General features: G+C 39.7%; 1 pseudogene; it reads right to left on the bottom strand.

Moving 5' to 3' along the window:
* Positions 1-1,169: 1,169 nt before the first annotated feature.
* On the bottom strand, positions 1,170-1,747 carry LOC101432673 (multifunctional methyltransferase subunit TRM112-like protein pseudogene; annotated as a pseudogene).
* Between the last annotated feature and the right edge of the window lie 17,010 nt (positions 1,748-18,757).

Below are 18,757 nucleotides of genomic sequence, written 5' to 3'. Positions count from 1 at the left end.
CCCTCTAAGAGGGACAAGACTGAATCTGTGTGTGTGTGGTTGGAAGGATCACATTCAATATCCCAGTTGCTTGACACAATCTCTGTCCTTCCAGTTCCTCAAGCCCAAAGCTCTGACATCGCCCATGACTCTTTACTGTCTCTCTCACCCAATCCACTCCACTAGCACATCTACAGTGTACCCAGGTTCCCCCCTTCTCCCCACCTCCACTGCACCCCCCCGTTCTGCACCGCCGTCTCCCGCCCAGATAGCTGCAAGAGCCTCCTAATGGATCGGCGTCCGCTCTGGCCCCTTCAGTGTCTTCTCGACACGGCAGGCAGAGGGACCCCGCTGAGGAGCTGGCCAGGGGACGTCATGCCTCTGCTCAAATCCCTCCCACGACCCTCTGAGGCAAAGTCAAGGGCACAAGGGCCTCTTGACCTGAGCCTTCATTTTCCACTCCCACCCTGACCCATCCACTTCCCATTCCTCTTCCCTGTTTCATTTTCTGCTGTAACAGTCATCATCTAACACACTATATATTTTACTCATCTAATTTATTGGGTCCCACCTCCACTTAAGTTCCCTGGGTGGACTTTTTCTCAGTTTTGTTCCTTGCTCATTCTCCTCTAAAGCCTCCAGTTGTTAAACAAGTTGGGGAGTAATCCCTCCTTTTCTAATATGTAGAAGAATTTGTATAAATTTGGGCTGATACATTTGCTGAGAGTTGGTAGACCTCACTTGTAAATCCATCTGGGCCTGGTACTTTTTGTGTGTGAGAGCATAATTTTAACCATGATGTCAGTTTTTTAATAGTGTAGCACTACTTGAATTTTACTTTTTTTCCTCCGAGTCAGTTTTACTAAGTTATGGTTTTGTAGGAATTTATCCAAGTTTTCAAAATTGTTGGCATATCATTTTTATTATATTCTGCTACTATTTTTATGTATATTTCCTGTGTAGTTAGGCTACCCTTTTCATTAATAATATTGTTTTTTGTGACTTTTGTCTTCTTGTCTTGATAAATCTTGAGATGTTTGTCATTATTAGTCTATCAAAGAGCCAACTTTAAGCTTTTTGTTTCTTTATTGTATTTTTTTGTTATTCCTGGTTCTATTCTTTATTATCTCATACCTTCTACTTTCTTTGAGTTTGTTGTGTTTTTTTTTTACGAAATTCTTTTTTTTTTTTTTTTTTTGGTTTTGAACCTTTAATGAGAAAAATATATATATAATATCGAGCTCAAGAACACAGCGTGTTCGGCGTTCACTGGGTCGAGGGTGGGCAATGAATGTGACAGCAACGTAAAGAAACTCAAAGATACACACGGTCAGAGAATGAACAAGTGATGCCTGGCATGGTTAGGTCTCAGTTTCCTCTTCGCTTAGCAGCATGTTGGGGATCCCGCGGCTGATGGGGAACAGACGTCCAGACGCCGGGCATTGCAGAGTGCCCTCCAACACATTCACCTCCAGCAACACGTGGTGCATCTTCCTCAGAAACTTCTCATCCTGCTCATACCCCTCAATCGGTCCCTTGGGCACCTCGACCAGATGCAAGGTATCGGCCGCCTCCAGAAGCGCCGCCCACTCCACCTTGGGGATCATCCGCGCCACAAAGTCGGAGTTGAACTCCACGGGGTTGATGCGGACCTCGGTGGCCTGGGGGCGCAGGGGGAAGCCGCGGGGCCCCACCCCCCGCACGTGGGAGCTCTGCAGGTTGTGGGTGAGCAGCTTCATGTCGTCTCCAAGCATCCTCGGCGCGCCCGCACCGGCACGAAATTCTTAAGAATACCACTTAGCTCACTAATTTTGAGAATTTCTTCTATTCTAATAGAAGTACAGTAGCTAGCTATATATTTCCCTCAAAGTATCTATTAGCTGCATCCCAGGAACTTTGATATATAGATTTTCACTATCCTTTGGTTCTGGATATTTAAAATTTTTCATTCTGATATTTTCCCTTTAGCCAATTCAGGACTGCTGAATATGTGGGCATTTAAAAATTCTAATTTAATTGCATTGTGGTCAGACTTCCTAGTCTGCTTGTTACCCAAGCTATGAAATTTATTGCGGGTTTATAGCCTGTACATGATCAAATTCTTATATATATATAGTCCATGTGTCCTTGAGAGAGATGTATATTCTCTAATACCTGGAAGAGCTCTCTATTTTAGGTATTATGAACTAAATATTTAATAGATATCTTCTAACTGGGTGGTTCATATTTTCTATATCCTTGCTGATTTTTTGTCTTCTTCACCTATTAATATCTGAGAAAGTTATGCTAAGTCACCCTAGTTACACAAAATTTTGCCTCATTAATTTGAAGCTATTTTATTATGTGCATTAATGTTAATGTTGCTTGGTGAATTAAAACTTTCAATATTTTGTAATGACCCTCTCTATCCCTAATGATGCTTTTGTCCTGAAGTTTAGTTTATGTGATAATATGCTATGCAGCTTTCCCTTGGTTCCTGTTTGTCTAATATGCCATTTTTCATCTTATTGCTTTCAGTCTGCATGCCCTTATGCTTTATGATATCTCTTATCAACAGCACATACCTGGATTTTAAAAATCCAACATTAATCTTTTAAATGGTGTTAGTCAAAGTATATTTATTTTAATTATTGACATATTTTAACCTATTTCTACATTATTTGTCTCATATTTTCTATGACTCATTTAAATTTTTTTTTTTTTGCTTTTGAAAAAAACTGATGTAAATATCCCCTCCCAAATAAGACAAGAACTTTAGCTTGACAAACTGTCTCATATCCTGGTTTCTCCTCACCCCTTACCAATCACTACTATGTAGTTAATATATACTAATAACATTTTTTGTTTATTTTTAGAAATTAATATCTACTTTTAAAATCTGGATTATTATTGATATCATTTCCATTTTTCTTTAGTTTTAGCACTTTTTAAAAAAAGACAAATACAAACTTTCCTAAGTTATTTGATCACCTCTGCTTTATATATCTCTTGTACTATCTCCTGGATTTCCTTTTCTGCTTTTTAAAGATGTTTCCAGAAATTATTTCTTCTCTAAATTTAATTTTTTTTCTTTCCCTGGGACTCTTATTATCCATACAAAACTGTTTTTTATGTGAGTCTTTTTATAGCAAAACATCTAAGGGTTTGTATACCTGAAAATTTTTTAAAAAATCATGCCTACATGGTGACAGTTCAACTGGTTTTAAAAAATTTCAGGTTTAAAGTACATTTTCTTTAACACTTTCAAAATATAATTCTTTTGATTTATTGTTTTTGTTGGAAAATCTGAATTTCCATTTGAATTTGTATTTTTCCTCTTGAAACATTTAGAATTTTCTTTTTAGAATGCTTAATTTTCAACAATAATATGTGTTGGTTGGTTTTTTCCTGTCATATCTCTTTTTGCCACCTGGGGACCCTTTTAATCTGTGCCTAATCTTTTTTTTTTTTTTTAAGATTTATTTATTTATTTTTATTCCCACCCCCCCCAATTGTCTGTTCTCTGTGTCTATTTGCTGTATGTTCTTCTTTGTCCGCTTCTGTTGTTGTCAGTGGCTCGGGAATCTGTATTTCTTTTTGTTACGTCATCTTGCTGTGTCAGCTCTCTGTGTGGCACCATTCCTGGGCAGGCTGCACTTTCTTTGGCACTGGGCAGCTCTCCTTATGGGGCACACTCCTTGCGCGTGGGGTTCCCCTACGCGGGGACGCCCCTGCATGGCACAGCACTCCTTGCGCACATCAGCACTGCGCATGGGCCAGCTCCACATGGGCCAAGGAGGCCCGGGGTTTGAACCATGGACCTCCCATGTGGTAGACAGACGCCCTAACCACTGGGCCAAGTCCGCTTCCCCTAATCTTTTTTTAATTCAAGAAAATTTAGCCTATCATATTTTTGAAATTATTTCTCCTGTTATTTTTTTTTAATTTCCTGAGTTTCCTGTTATTTACGCTAGCACTTAGTTTTACTTCCATTCTTCGTGTTCCCTAGTTTTTCTCTTATATTTCCTGGTTTATTTGTTTTTTTTTTTCCTTTTCTTTTCCTTTTGGGAAAGTTGGTCTCCCTGGTCTTTCAATTTGCTAATTTGTTCCTTGGCTGTTTTTTTTTTTTTTTGAAGTACCCAGGGCCAGGGATTGAGCCCGGGACCTCATATGTGGGAAGCCGGCACTAAACCACTGAGCCACATCGGCTTCCCTAAGTTGGCTTTTTTGTTTGTTTTTGTTTTTTTCAGGAGGCACTGGGAACTGAACCTGGGACCTTCCATGTGGGAGGCAGAAGCTCAACTGTTTGAGTCACATCTGTTCCCTCTGGTTTGCTCTTTTTTATTTATTTATTTATATTTTTTATTTATTTTTATTTTATTTTTAAAAATGTATTTCTGTCCCCTTCCTCCCCTTACAGTTGTCTGCTCTCTGTGTCCATTTGCTGTGTGTTCTTCTGTGTCTGTTTGTATTTCTGTCAGCCGCACAGGGAATCTGTGTCTCTTTTTGTTGCATCATCTTGCTGCATCAGCTCTCCGTGTGTGTGGCGCCATTCCTGGGCAGGCTGCAATTTTTTTCGCGCTGGGCGGCTCTCCTTATGGGGCGCACTCCTTGTGCGTGGGGCTCCCCTATGCAGGGGACACCCCTGCGTGGCACAGCACTCCTTGCATGCATCAGCACTGTGCATGGGCCAGCTCCACACAGTTCATGGAGGCCCTGGGTTTGAACCGCGGACCTCCCATGTGGGAGGCGGATGCTCTATCAGTTGAGCCAAATCTGCTTCCCTGGTTTGCTCTTTATGCCAAATAATATGACATTTCAAATATCATATTATTTGTACCTATTTTTTATATTTTGATGGCTTTTGTATGTTTACGTTTCTGTGCTTTATGTTACTAATATTTTCTCTCTTTTTTTCAGTATGCATATTAGGATAACTTTATTTTATTTTATTTTTTTCTTCTTTATTAGAGAAGTTGTGAGTTTCACAGAGCAATCATGCATAAATTTCAGGATTCCCATATACTACCATATTAACACCTTGCATTGGTGTGGAACATTTGTTACAATAGATGAAAGCATGTTTTTATTATTGTACTATTATAGTCCAAGGTTTCACTAGGGTTCACTGTATAGTGTAGTTCCATGAATTTTATTTTTAATTTTTATTCTGTTACCTTATACACAATTTCACATTTCCCCTTTTACTCACATTCAGATATATCTTTCAGTGCTGTTGATTATGTTCACAGTGTTATGGTCCCTGGTAAATTTTTTTTGCTGTGAAATCTACTTTGGTATTTAATATAGACACATGATTAGAGTAAGCATGGTATGTCTTTTTTAAAAAATATATTTTTAATTTATTTTTAAAAGATACATAGATCACACAAAATGTTACATTAAAAAATATAGGAGATTCCCATATGCCCCACTCCCCACACCCCCCACTTTTCCCACATCAACCTCTTTCATCAGTGTGGCACAGTCATTGCATTGGATGAACACATTTTGGAGCACTGCTACACAGCATGGATTATTTACATTGTAGTTCACACTCCCCCCCAGTCCATTCAGTGGGTTATGGCAAGATATACAATGTCCTGCATCTGTCCCTGCAATATCATTCAGGGCAACTCCAGTCCCAAAAATGCCTCCACATCACACCTCTTCTTCCCTCTCCTGCATTCAGCAACTCCTGTGGCCACAGTCTCCACATCAGTGATATCATTTCCTCCATTTCTACAGTCACAATAATCCTATTGTAGAACACCAGCAAATCCACTCTAGCCCATATTTTATTCCTCCGTCCTGAGGACCTTGGGATGGCGATTCCCACTTCACCTCTCAATTGAGAGGGGGCTTTGATTCCACATGGCTGATGATGGGGTTCTCCTGCTTGTAGTTGTAGACACTCTTGGTTCCCTGGTGTGCTGGTCGACCATCCTCACCTCCCTATTAGCTGACCTGGGTGAGTCCAACGAACTGGAGAGTAGGAGTTGCAACTCTGCTGAGGCTCAGGGCCCAGTGGATGGGACTCTCGTGCCCACAGCTGTAGACTCTCTCGGTTCCTTTGTGTGGTGGTTGTGCATGGCTTATCTTTTTCCATCCTTTTACTACTCCATGCAAGCTATTTGTGTATTTATATTTGAGGTACACTTCACGTAGGCTGCTTATAGTTGGTGTTTTAGTTTTGGCTGTGAAAGCTAATACTGTGCAAGGGATTGGCTTAAACAATGGGAATTTACTGGCTACAGTTCTGAGGCTAAGAGAAGTTCAAAATCAAGGTGTCATCCAGGTAATACTTTCTCCCAGAGCTTTGGGGTGTTCTGGGGCTGGCTGCTGGTGAAACTTGGTCATTGGCTTTTCTGTCCCATGGGAATGGACATGGCGACTTCCCTGGCTTCTCAGTTCTGTTGAGTTCCAGCTGCTGACAGCTCCCTGTGGCAAGGGGCTCTCTCTCTCTCTCCCTCTCTCTCTGTCTCTTCTTCCTCCTCTTCTTTCTTCTCCTCCCCTTCTCCCTTTCTCTTTCTCTTTCTTTGTGGATTTCCCAATAAAGCCTTCAGTAATAGGATTAAGGTCCAGCTTAAATAAAACGTGGTGTATACATGTTAGGCTAATTTTAAATTCTTGCCTCTCTGGCCTAATACTCTGATGGGATCTTTAACCCGGTTTGCTGTTTCTCTCTGAGAGTGACTGTGTTCCTCAGTTGTTTTGTCGTTCTGGTTGCTGAGCCTGCTTTCCCTGGGGTAGCAGCTATTCCTCAAGCGGTGCCCTGGGGGAGGTCCGACCCGAGCCTGCATCAGTTCCAGCGAGTTCGGGGAGTCAGGGGTGCATGAGCCCCAGGGAGCAGAGCTTCTCACTCTGAAAAACAACTCCGTAAGTCAAGATTGGACTTTTTTCCTCCAGGGAGAAGCAGAATTAGGAGGAGATGCTTTTTAGAATGTAATTCCCCAGTCCTGGGCATTTGAAGAAGGAAGCTACTGCCTGAGGTTTTGTAGTTTCAACCCATGTGTTTTTCAGCTCTTCACGCCCCTTGAATTTCTGCTAGCCGTCATTGCATTTTTGAAGACAAATGGACCAGAGGTTTGAGGGCCAGAACAGAAACCCAACAGCTCCTTCACTCTTTTTTTAAAAAAAATTTTTTATATTTCTACTTGGCACAGGCCAAAGGCATCGCCTACTCACATACATACACAAGTTCATAAAAGCACCCCCTTTTCATCGCTGGTTTCTTAAAGTATCTTAGCACATTTCTTCTCCAGTTCCCCTGGGTTACCCTAGGGGAAGTTGAGCTTGAAAGTCTCTTGGCACAAATCCCATAAGACAGTTTCTCTATGTTTAATGCTCCCTCTTGGCCACCCTGTACTTTTTATTCCAGCCAAGGTAGACTTCCTAAGGATCTCAGCTGTCGACCCGTAGGCTTCCTCTACCTAAGTCCAGCTGTTTCTTCCCTCGTTAGCTCTTCCTTTATCCAACAAAACCACACTTCACTCAGCTCATGATTTATCCTTTCCAGGGAGCTTTTCCCAAATCACAATTCTTGATCTAATTTATTCCTCCTGGACCCAAATTTCTGCTCAATAGGAGGCAGGGATAAAACTAAAAGGGGAGGGGAGAATGGGAACAATTAATCTATGAATGGAGTTCGTCAGCTCCCTGCCCCTCTAAGATACTTTTCTCGTCCCCACTCATTCAGGTGACAGCCTCTTCAGATTAATGGACATAGGACATAGTGGAAGGCAAGGATGAGACTTGGGCTTAAAATAGAGGCATTAAGAGAATGTTTGAGACATTGATGATGAGCCTCCAACCGCCTGCTTTCCTTGTCCCTGTCCAGAATCCTGGGGCAGCCAGGAAGTTTCTCTTACCCAGAAGGATGGAAAATTCATCCTTGGAGGAACTGTGTAGTTCCCAGAGAAAACACCTTATATGTGGGCATTTTCCCAATGGAAAAGTAAGCTCTCTACTGCCTGATCATTTCCTGAAGCCCACCAGTCAGCAAGCTTCACCCATGCTTACAGAGCTGCCAGGCAGTTTTAGTTTCTTCCTACTAGCTAAATATTAGCCAATGCCCAAGGATCACCACACACTGAAAGAAAATTTTCAGAATGAGAGAGACCAAAACTAGCATTGTTTCCAGAGGAGACACAAACCTGTAAGGTCAGAAGGAAAAAAGTGAATTACAGTTCTGTCCTTAGAGAAAAGGCACAACCTGAGAACAAGAAAGAGCTCTTTGAAATGAAAACTATGAAAGTGGAAACAAAATTTTCATTGTGTTGGATGATAAAATTTCCTAGAAAGTAGAACAAAAAGACAAAGAGAACTGAGAGAAAAGATGAGTAAATCATTGGGTATTTTTAGGAAGTCCAAAATCTTTCTGGAATTCTAGGCAAGGAGAATAGAGAAAATAGAGGGGAAGAATTTTTGAATAAATCATACATTTAAGTTTCCTAGAAATGAGGGACATAATTTTCCACTTTGTAAGTCCCCCAAAAGAATTTTACATAATGACTGAAGAAAAATATCTATATCAAAGCACATTCATCATGACTTTTGAGAATGGTGTGGGTAGAAGCACTCAAGAGATAAGAAAAGGTCCAAATTTAAAAAAAATTGTATTCTATTATTTTTAGAACTATCATTATTATTTTATTTTCTTATTAATAGTAGTTTTTTATATTCTTAACTTCATTTTTCAAATAGTTCTGGATCACAGAAGGGTTAAACTGTGGCAGGGGAGGATCATTGGTGCAGAGTGTCAGAAATGGGGATGCATGGGAGGAGGTTCACCTGGGGCATACCATAAGGCATATGAATGTGTTCAAGTGTTCATGGGGCATTGTCATGATAGTTGGAGACTCACACAATAACTGAAAGAATATCAAATTCCTATCCTGGGGAGGTCTGCCACATTCTTGAATGGGACAGCAAGAATCCCCTGAGTACAGGTGCAGTGACTAGTGAAGGAGGATGGACCATTGATGGACCCTCGATATTGATGACTGTACTTATGAAGCTTTACTTTTGAAATTGAAATTTAGCCTAGTAATATAGGGTACCTAACAGTTATCTCCTGAGTGCCTCCTTGTTGCTCAAATGTGGCCTCTCTGTAAGCTAAACTCAGTATATGAATGCATTGCCTTCTCCACCAGTGTGGGACATGACTCCTGGAGATGAGCCTCCCTGGCACTGAGGGATTACTATCAAGCACCAACTAGCAATGCAACTAGAAAAAGACATTGGCCAAAAGGGGGAAAGTGTAAAGACAAATGAGTTTATATGGCTAAGAGACTTCAAGGCAAGTCAGGAGGTCATCCCAGAGGTTACACTTATGCATGTCTCAGCAGGATCTCATTGATTGCCAAAATAAATATGGCCTCAAATAGTGGAGACACCTAGACACTATAGGTAGGGCAGACAGCTCAGGAGTTTGGTACCCTGCCAGTGGGAACTACTTGGGAATTTATGCTCCTCAGTGTGACTGAGTTGGACTCAGTGTGGTTTTCCTACACATGGCTCTTCTGCCCCTTCTATTTGTACCCAGAGTTAGTACTAGAGTTGATAGGTGTATGTCCAAGAGACTTAAATCTTTGGGCTATCCATGTGTCAGCTGGGCCCTGACAGAGTTGCAACACCTACTCTCCAGTTCACTGGACTCATTCAGGACAGCTAACAAGGAGATGATGCTGGACAACAACCATCCCAAGGAACAGAGAGAGTCTGCAACTGCAAGCAAGATAAATCCACCCATCTGCCCCATGGGATCTAAGCCCCCTGTCATTTAGAGGCAGATTGGGCATCACCATCCCAGAATCCTCAGGGTTGGGGAATGAATGGTGGACTAGAGTAGATTTATTATTATTCTACTATAAACTTATTGTGATTCTAGCAATGGAAGAAATTATCATTGAAGTGGAGGCAGTTGCCACTGGAGGTTCTGAGGGGAGGGAGAGGGAAAAACAGGTGTAATATGGGGATATTCTTAGGACTTGGGAATTGTCCTGAATGACATTACAATGACAGATACAAGTCATTATATATCTTGTTATAACTTACAAAATTGTGTGGGAAAGAGTGTAAACTATAATTTAAAAAACTATAATCCATGCTTAGTGTCAGTGCTCCAAAATGTGTTCATCAGTTGTAACAAATGTACCACACTAATGAAGGATGTTGTTAATGTGGGAAAATGAGGGAGGAGTTGGGAGCTGGGCATATGGGAATATATATATATGTTTTTGGTTTTTTGTTGTTGTTGTTGTTGCATCATCTGGTTATGTCAGCTCTCTGCATGGGCCTGCTTACCTTTACCAGGGGTCCCTGAGAATCGAACCTGGCACTTCCTATATGGTAGATGGGGGCCCAATCTCTTGAGTCACACTTGCTTCCCTTATTTTTAATGTAACATTTATCTAATCTAAGTATCTTTAAAAAATTATATTAAGGGAAGTGGCTGTGGCTCAATCCATTGGGCTCCCCTCTACCATATGGGCCTCCCTATGAAGGCAAGCTGGCCCGTGCCCATGGAGAGCTGGTGGCCCATGCGCCTGTGGAGAGCTGACAGCCTGCACACCTGCAGAGAGCTGGTGCATCAAGATGACACAACAAAGGGAGACAAACAGACATAGAAGAACACGCAGCAAATGGACACAGAGAGTAGACAGGAAGCAGGCCACAATGGGGGGGGGGGGACAAATAAATAAATAATAATTTTTTAAAAAAGTATATTAAAAAAAGGAAAAGGTCATGAAAGATATGGAATCTAAATTGTATCATATTTATTAACAGCAATGCTGACTACTAGACGATAATAGAATACTATTTTTAAAAATCTGCAGAAAAATTATTTCAGTATTTATGGCTACTCAAATAATTACACCGAAGGACATATAAAATGGGCAAAAGTAGATATCGTCTGGGAGCATAATGAATGTAGTTCCAAGCTATTTCTTTAATATTTTAAAGATTACTTTTTATTAGAGAATTTGTGAACTTACAAAACAATCATACACAATGTGCAGAATTCCCATACAACACCCCTCCACCAACACATTACATTGTTGTGGTACATTTGTTACATATTATGAGATACTGTCATCAGACTATTACCCCAACTATGCTCTAGTTGGTATATTTTTTGGTATATTTTTTCTGTATCCCCTATTATTAACACACTACCTTCTTTGAGATTGATGCAAGAATATTATAATAGCACTTTAATTTTAGTCCATAAGTTACATTAATTGTATTTTTACCACGTATATCCATATATATTTTTTAAGGTACTGGGGGCCAGGGTTTGAACCCGGGACCTGGTATGTAGGAAATTGGAGCTCAACTGCTTGAGCCTCATCCACTCCTCCATATTCTTACCACCTCGGAATAGTGACGTACATTTGTTCAAGTTCATGTAAGATCATTCTTGTATTTGTACAATTAACTGCAATCCTCATCCCCTTCCAGGTTCACTCTGTTATTCAGTCCCTAGATTATTCTCTAGCTTTCTTTCAATTGACATTTACATCCCTAGACTGTCCCTTTCAGCCACAATCCCATTTATAAACCAGCTGTATTATACTCACTACAATATGTTACCATCAACACACTTTTACAGTCAACCTATATAAAAATTTCTACATACATTAAGCTTGAGTCCTCCTTCTCAGCCCTCATCCTATCTCCTAATAACCTATAGTCCAGGTTTTAACTTTATATGTTTATTCTTTGTAAGTAGTTCATATTAGTAATACCATAACATATTTGTCCTTTTGGGCCTGCCTTATTTCACTCAGCATAGTGTCTTCAAGGTTCATCCATGTTCTCGTGTGTCCCAATTGCATTTCTTCTCACAGCAGCATAGTATTCCATCATGTGTACATACCACGTTTTATTATCCACTCATTGGTTGATGGACACTTGGGTTGTTTCCATCTTTTGGCAATTGTAAATAAATGCTGCTATGGACACCAATGTGCAAATGTCTGTTTCCAACACTGTTTTCAGGTCTTCTGGATAGAGTCCTAGTAAAGTAATTGACAGATCATTTGGCATTTCTATATTTATCTTCCTGAGGAACTGCCAAACTGTCTCTCACAGAGCCTGCACCATTTCACATTCCCACCAACAGTGAAGGAGTGTTCTTATTTCTCCATGTCCTATCCAGCACTCAATGTTTTCTGTTCTTTGTTGTTGTTTTTTAAAAAAAGTCCATTCTATGAGGTGTGAGATGATATCTCATTGTAGTCTTTTTTCCCCTTTATTTTTAAAAAAGCTTTAGATTACGTAAATGTTACATCGAAAATATAGGGGATTCACATATACCCCACCTGCCACACATTCCCCCATTAACAACATCTTTCATTAGTGTGGAACATTTGTTACACATCGAAGCATTGCTACTAAGCATGGTCTAAGTTTACATTATGATTTACACTCTGCACTGCACAATTTTATAGGTTTTGACAAAATGTGTAATGGCTTATATCCATCATTACACTATCATGAAGAACAGTTCCAATGTCCCCAAAATGCCTCATATTACCCCTATTCTTCCCTCTTTCTCCCCTCAGAACCTCTGATGACTATTGTTTTTATATTAATGTTAAAAGTTCTTCCATTAGTAGAATAATAATAAGTCTACTTTAGTTCACAGTTGCATTCCCACCTTATGTTTGTTCATTCCTCAATCTTGAGGACTTTGGGAAGATGATGCCCACTCTGCTTCCAATTGAGAGGGAGCTTAGGTCCCATGGAGCAGATGCATGGAACTGTCTTGCTTGCAGTTGTAGATCCTCTCTGCTTTTTGGGATGGGCATTGCTCATCATCATCCATTCGTTCATTGTCCTGGGTGAGTCTGATGAACAGGACAATAGGTGTTGGCTGCAAATCTGCTGAGATTCAGGACTCAACTAGCATATGAACAGCTAGAAGACTTAAGTCTCTGGGACATATATTTAATGGGTATAGTGCTAATTATAGGTTCAAATAAAAGGGGCAGAAGGACTATGTGTAGGAAGATTATAAATGAGTCTAATCGTGAAACATTGGGTAGATAGGTTATATATTCCACAGTAAGGCTCATTAATTGGGCTCTGATTCCCTATCATGTCTAGATGTCTCCAGGAGTACCCCCTGCTTGACACAGTGTTTACTGTGGCAGTCAGTGAGATCCTCCTGAGACTTACATATGCGTAACCTCTGGAATGACCTCCTCGCTCATTTTCAAATGTCTTAGCCATAACAACTCATTTGTGTTTAATATTTTCTCATTTTGGTCTAGGTCCTTTTCCAAATTCATTGCTAGTTGATGCTTGGTAATAATCCCTTGGTGCCAGGGAGGCACATCCTTGGGAGTCATAGCCCATGTTGGGGTATGGTAGTGAATTTATATGCTGCATTTGGTTTAGAGAGGGGCCACATTTGAGCAACAAGGAGGCTTTCAGGAGGTAACTCTTAGGGAATATATATTACTAGGCTAAGTTTCAATTTCAGAAGAACAAGGTTCATAAGTACAAGCATCAATATACCTGGCATATTGGTCTCTCCTTTGCTAGGCACTGCCCATATACTCTAGAGATTCTTGCCACTCTATTAGAGAATGTAGCAGAGTTCCCAAGGATGGTAAGTCAATATTCTGTTGGTTATTATGTGGGTCTCCACCCACTGAGATAACACTCCATGACCACTTGATCACATTCATATTCCGCAGAGGCATGCCCCAGGTGCACCCCTCCACACACATCCCCTTGCCACAGTTGCAACTCTTCTGCAATCCAAAAACTCCCACAAAATCATAAAATAAAATAAAAATAAGAAAAAAAATAATTCTTTTTGTATTGTGCCTTTCATCACCATAAGATCTGTTATCTTCTATGTATATTGGCAATTTATTCTGTATGTTCTCCCAGTATCTTTTTTTTTCCACTTTATTTTCCAGGAAGCATCAGGTTACAAAAAAGTCACATAGAAAGTATAGAGGAGACCCATATATCCTCCCACACTTCCCCCGTATATGGACTATATTCCCATATAGCCTTCCCCTCACACCCAATAACATCCTACATGAGTATGGTACATTTGTTACAATTGATGAACAGATATCAGAGCATTGTTACTAACCACAGTCCATTTACATTATGGCTTACATTTGGCACTGTACACTTTTACAGGTTCTGACAAATGTATAATGGCCTGTATCTGTCAATGCAGGTTCATGGAGAACAATTAAATTGTACCCAAATGCCCTATGTTCTACCCAATCTTCCCTCTCCCTTCCCTTGGAACCAGCAGCAACCACTAAATTTCAATTTTTGAAGAATAAGGTTCATAGTTACATGCATTAATATTGAGGGCTTTGCATACTGGTCTGCATTCTTTTATTGGGCACTGCTTATGTACTCCAGAGGTTCATGCTCCTCTATTTGAGAATGTAATAGGACTCCCCAGGATGGGGGTTTAATATTTTCTTGTTTATTGTGTGTGTCTCCACCCACTGTAATGATACCCCATGACAAAATGAACACTTACAGATTGTATAGAAACATGCCCCAGGGACACCCTTTCCCACATAACCTCCCACCACTGACGCCCTGCACCAGTGACCCTCCCCTGCCATATTTGCCAAAAGAACATTCCCACTATAGTAGTTTCAACCACAAAATCCCCTGGATTCACCTCTTCCTTCCTCCAGCCCTCCCCCAGTTCTATGGATAGGCTCACACATCCACTTTCTTCTTCATTTTTATTTTTTAAAAAATCAGTTATATTGAGGTTTATTTTACATACAATAACATTAACTAATTTTAAGCCTACATTTGATGCATTTTAATCAGTGATTCTAAACCAGAGGTGATTTCTGTCTCCAAGGAGACATTCAACAATGTCTGAAGACATTTCTGGTTGTCACGACTTGAGGCGGTGGAGGAGGTGCTACTGATATCCAGTGGCTGAAGGCCAGGGATGCTGCTCACCATCCTACAGTGTTGAGGAGTGTCCACCCTCCCAACCCTGCCCTTGCCTAGCCAATCACCCCCAACAAAGAGTTGTCCAGTCCTAACTGCCGATGGTGTCACGGTTGAGAACCCCTGATTTGGACATAAATAGCCATATAACCACCATCATGGATATTGAACATTACATCTGTAGCAGTTTGATATGGTTATGAATTCCAAAAATAGATATTGGATTATGTTTGTAATCTGGTCTGTACCTGGGTGTGACTGAAATATGATTGGGGCTTAGATTGGGCCACGTCATTAGAGCCTTGAGTTCCCACCCCTTGGTGGGTAAGGACTCACATATAAAAGGCATGGCAAAGGACAGAGTTGAGGGTTTCTGATGTTGGAGTTTGATGCTAAAGGCTTAAGCTGGAGCTCCAGGAAGTAAGCTCACAGAGGAAAGAGAAGCAAGCCCTGGGAAGAGGACCTGAGCCAGGAGAAGAACACAGAGGAATAGAAACAGCTCCTTAGACATGGCAGACACCCCAAGGAAAGAGACAGAGCTCTTTGCCTGATAGTCTACAGCTGACCTTGTGGAGAAAATAGGAGCTGAGCCCAGAGGAACCCAGGAAGCCTGAACCGTCCCAGGCTTTGGCAGCCATCTTGCTCCAACATGTGGAAATAAACTTTGGTGAGGGAAGTAACCTATGCTTTATGACCTGGTATCTGTAAGCTCCTACCCCAAATAAATACCCTTTATAAAAACCAACCAATTTCAGTATTTTGCATCAGCACCCCTTTGGCTGACTAATACACCATCACCAGAAAAAATTTCCTTATGTCCTTTTATAGTCAATCTTCTTTCTCCACATCTTGGCTCCTGAAAATCACTAATCTACTTTCTATCACTAGCTTAGCTTTTATCTAGATTTTCATATAAATGGAATCATGAAGTGTATTAGTCAGTCAAAGTTGTGCCGATGCAAAGTACTAGAAACCCGCTGGCTTTTATAAAGGGTATTTATTTGGGATAAAAGCTTACAGTTACACAACCCTGAAGAGTCCAACTCAAAGTTGCTTTCTTGCCAAAGTTAGTTGCCACATGTTGAAGCAGGACAATCGCTGATCTCTGCCTGTTTTCTCAGGACTTCCTATATAAGTTTCTGGCATAGAGCTTGTTTCTTTCCAGGGCTTATCAGCTGTTCAGCTGCTCTGTTCTCTTCAGTTGCCTACTATTAGGTGAATGGGTCATCTCTCTCCAGGGGTCCAACATGACAGAGCTCCCTCCAGTGTGTCTTCTTGACTGAGTGTCTGTTTATATAAACCCACCAAGGGGGCAGGGACACAACCTGAGTCATGCCTTACTGACATGTTGAATCAAAAGCCCTAAATTGATTTTATTAAGTAAACTTAAAACTTCTGAATTTAATACAATCAGAGTATCACATCCAGAGGAATAGACCAATTTATAAACATAATCTTGCTCTTTTTTGAAGATTCGCAAAAATAATCTCAAACTGCCACATGACATATGTAGTCTTTTTTCTGGCTGCTTTTTCTCAACATAATGTTTTTGTAACTCACTCATGTTATTGCATGTATCAGTAACTCATCTCTTTTTTATGTGTAAGGTTCCATTATAAGAATATATCACAGTTTACTCACCTGTTGAAATAAACTTGGATATCTTCTAGTTCAGGGCTACTATAAATAAAGCTGCTATGGACATTAATGGATATAGTTTTATGTGGACCTATGTTTTATTTCCCTTGGGTAAATACACAGGAGTAGAATTGTTCTGTTATATGATAAGTGTTAATTTAACTTTAGGAGGAACTGCCAAACTGTTCTCTTAAGTTGCTATGCCATTTCACATGTCCACCAACAATTTGTGAGAGTTCCAGTTACTCTACAGCCTTATCAACACTTGGTATTGTCAGTCTTTTAAATTTTAGCCATTCTAGTACCTGTTTTGGTAATCCGTATCCTTCAAGGAATTTGATTGTTTCATCAGGATTGTCAAATTTATTGGTGTATCATTGATCATAATATTTTTTTATTATTTTTTGGACTAATATTCCTGATATTGGTAGTTTGTGTTTTCTCGTTGTCTTCTTGGTCAGTCTAGTTAGAGTCTTATTGATTTTATTGATCTTCTTAATGAACCAGCTTCAAGAACCAGCTTTTAGTTTAATTGCTTTTCTCTATTGTTTGCCATTTCTATTTCATTTTTTTACAAGAAAGGAAATAGTAGGCATAGTTTATCCTTTGTGTCAGCAATTGAACAACATTAAATTGTAAAATTAATGTTAACACTGATTCAAAACCACACAACTAAAAATTATTATGTAACCATATTTGGAGGATGAGGGAGAAATAGGAGGGTATATAGTTTATGAAAACCACATTCATGATAGGAAGTCAACAAAGATTAAAACCGATTAATCAAAAATTGCAGAGCAGGCATAAATTCTGAATTGCAAGAATAAATACTGGAAAGAATAGTGAAAAGAATTAAAAATGGTAATATTTAGGGAGTAAAATGGGGAGTGAGGTCGGAGACTTATTTTTCTTTATAGGTGTTATAGTATTGCATTTTTATTTTTAAAATATGTGCATGTAATACACTAATAAAATAAAATTAATTCACACTGTAATATCAGAATAGGAAAAGGGCATGGCTGGTAACAACAAGGTTGGAAAGATACTTTCCTGAGGCTGCAGTCCTAGGTAAAGTTGAGGAAAAAAATAAATAATCTAGGAAAGGAGTTTGGAGTCCTGGGAGACAGTGCAAACCTTGTATCAGGGGGTATGCTCTTGACTTTGAATATTGCTAAAGGGTACCTTTTATTTGCTCTTATTCTGGTGGAATTATAGAGGTGAAGCTATGAAGCTTGTTGGGACCAAACCTATGTTTGCCACATAAATACGTCCATAACATAATAATGTAAGATAGCTCTTTTACAGTTTATAAAGAGATTATTCATATCCATTGCTTATTTAATCCTCATTTTAGCCCTGGAAGTCCAGTGTTATTTATATTTTCTTATGACTTTATTTTGATAGACTTTCAACCTTATATAAAAAAGTTACAAGAATAATACAAGGAATTCCTTTATACCCTTTACTCAGAAACAACAATTTTTAAGGTTATTATCGATAGTATCTTCACTTTGTAGCTGAGTTTGGGTTAAATGGTTTGTTCAAGTTCACACTGGTGTTAAGTACTGGGGGTGTGAAATCCAAACTTACTGCTTCACTGATGGCTCTACCATATACATAGTCAGACTACAAAACAATTTAAAATGTGTTGATTGATTTATCTGCATATTTTTCTATAATGATAGTCTGATTAGTTGGACAATAGACAGCTAAATAGGTCATACATGGACTTTGGTTTGGACAAGTTTGAACATGTACTGTGTTAAAATTACTTGCTGCATGACCTTGAGGATAGAATTTATTTGGTCCTCATTTTTTCCACTTGAAACTGGGGCTATTACTACCTTCCTCACAGGGCTGTTCTTAGGAGTGGACATATTTAAAGTGTTTACTATAGTACTTGGGAGTTAGCATGGGCTTAATGATTACTTAATAGTATGATCATTTTTATTAACTATATGAATAGCTGTGAGATTATTTAATGATTAATGCCTTCTATTTCTTGAATATGAGACCAGCAATACTCAATCACTACCTGTATTGTTCCACCAAAGGGCTGCTGATGCAAGTTCCAGAAATCTGTTGGCTTTTATAAAGGTTATTTAGTTGGGGGAAAAAGCTTACACCTACAAGTCCATAAAAAGTCCAACCTGAGGTTGCTTTCTCACCAAAGTCAGTTGCCACGTGTTGAAGCAAG

Source organism: Dasypus novemcinctus, chromosome 22 (assembly GCF_030445035.2).
Source record: "Dasypus novemcinctus isolate mDasNov1 chromosome 22, mDasNov1.1.hap2, whole genome shotgun sequence".
NCBI lineage: Eukaryota > Metazoa > Chordata > Mammalia > Cingulata > Dasypodidae > Dasypus > Dasypus novemcinctus.
This window is presented reverse-complemented; position numbering and strand designations above follow the sequence as displayed.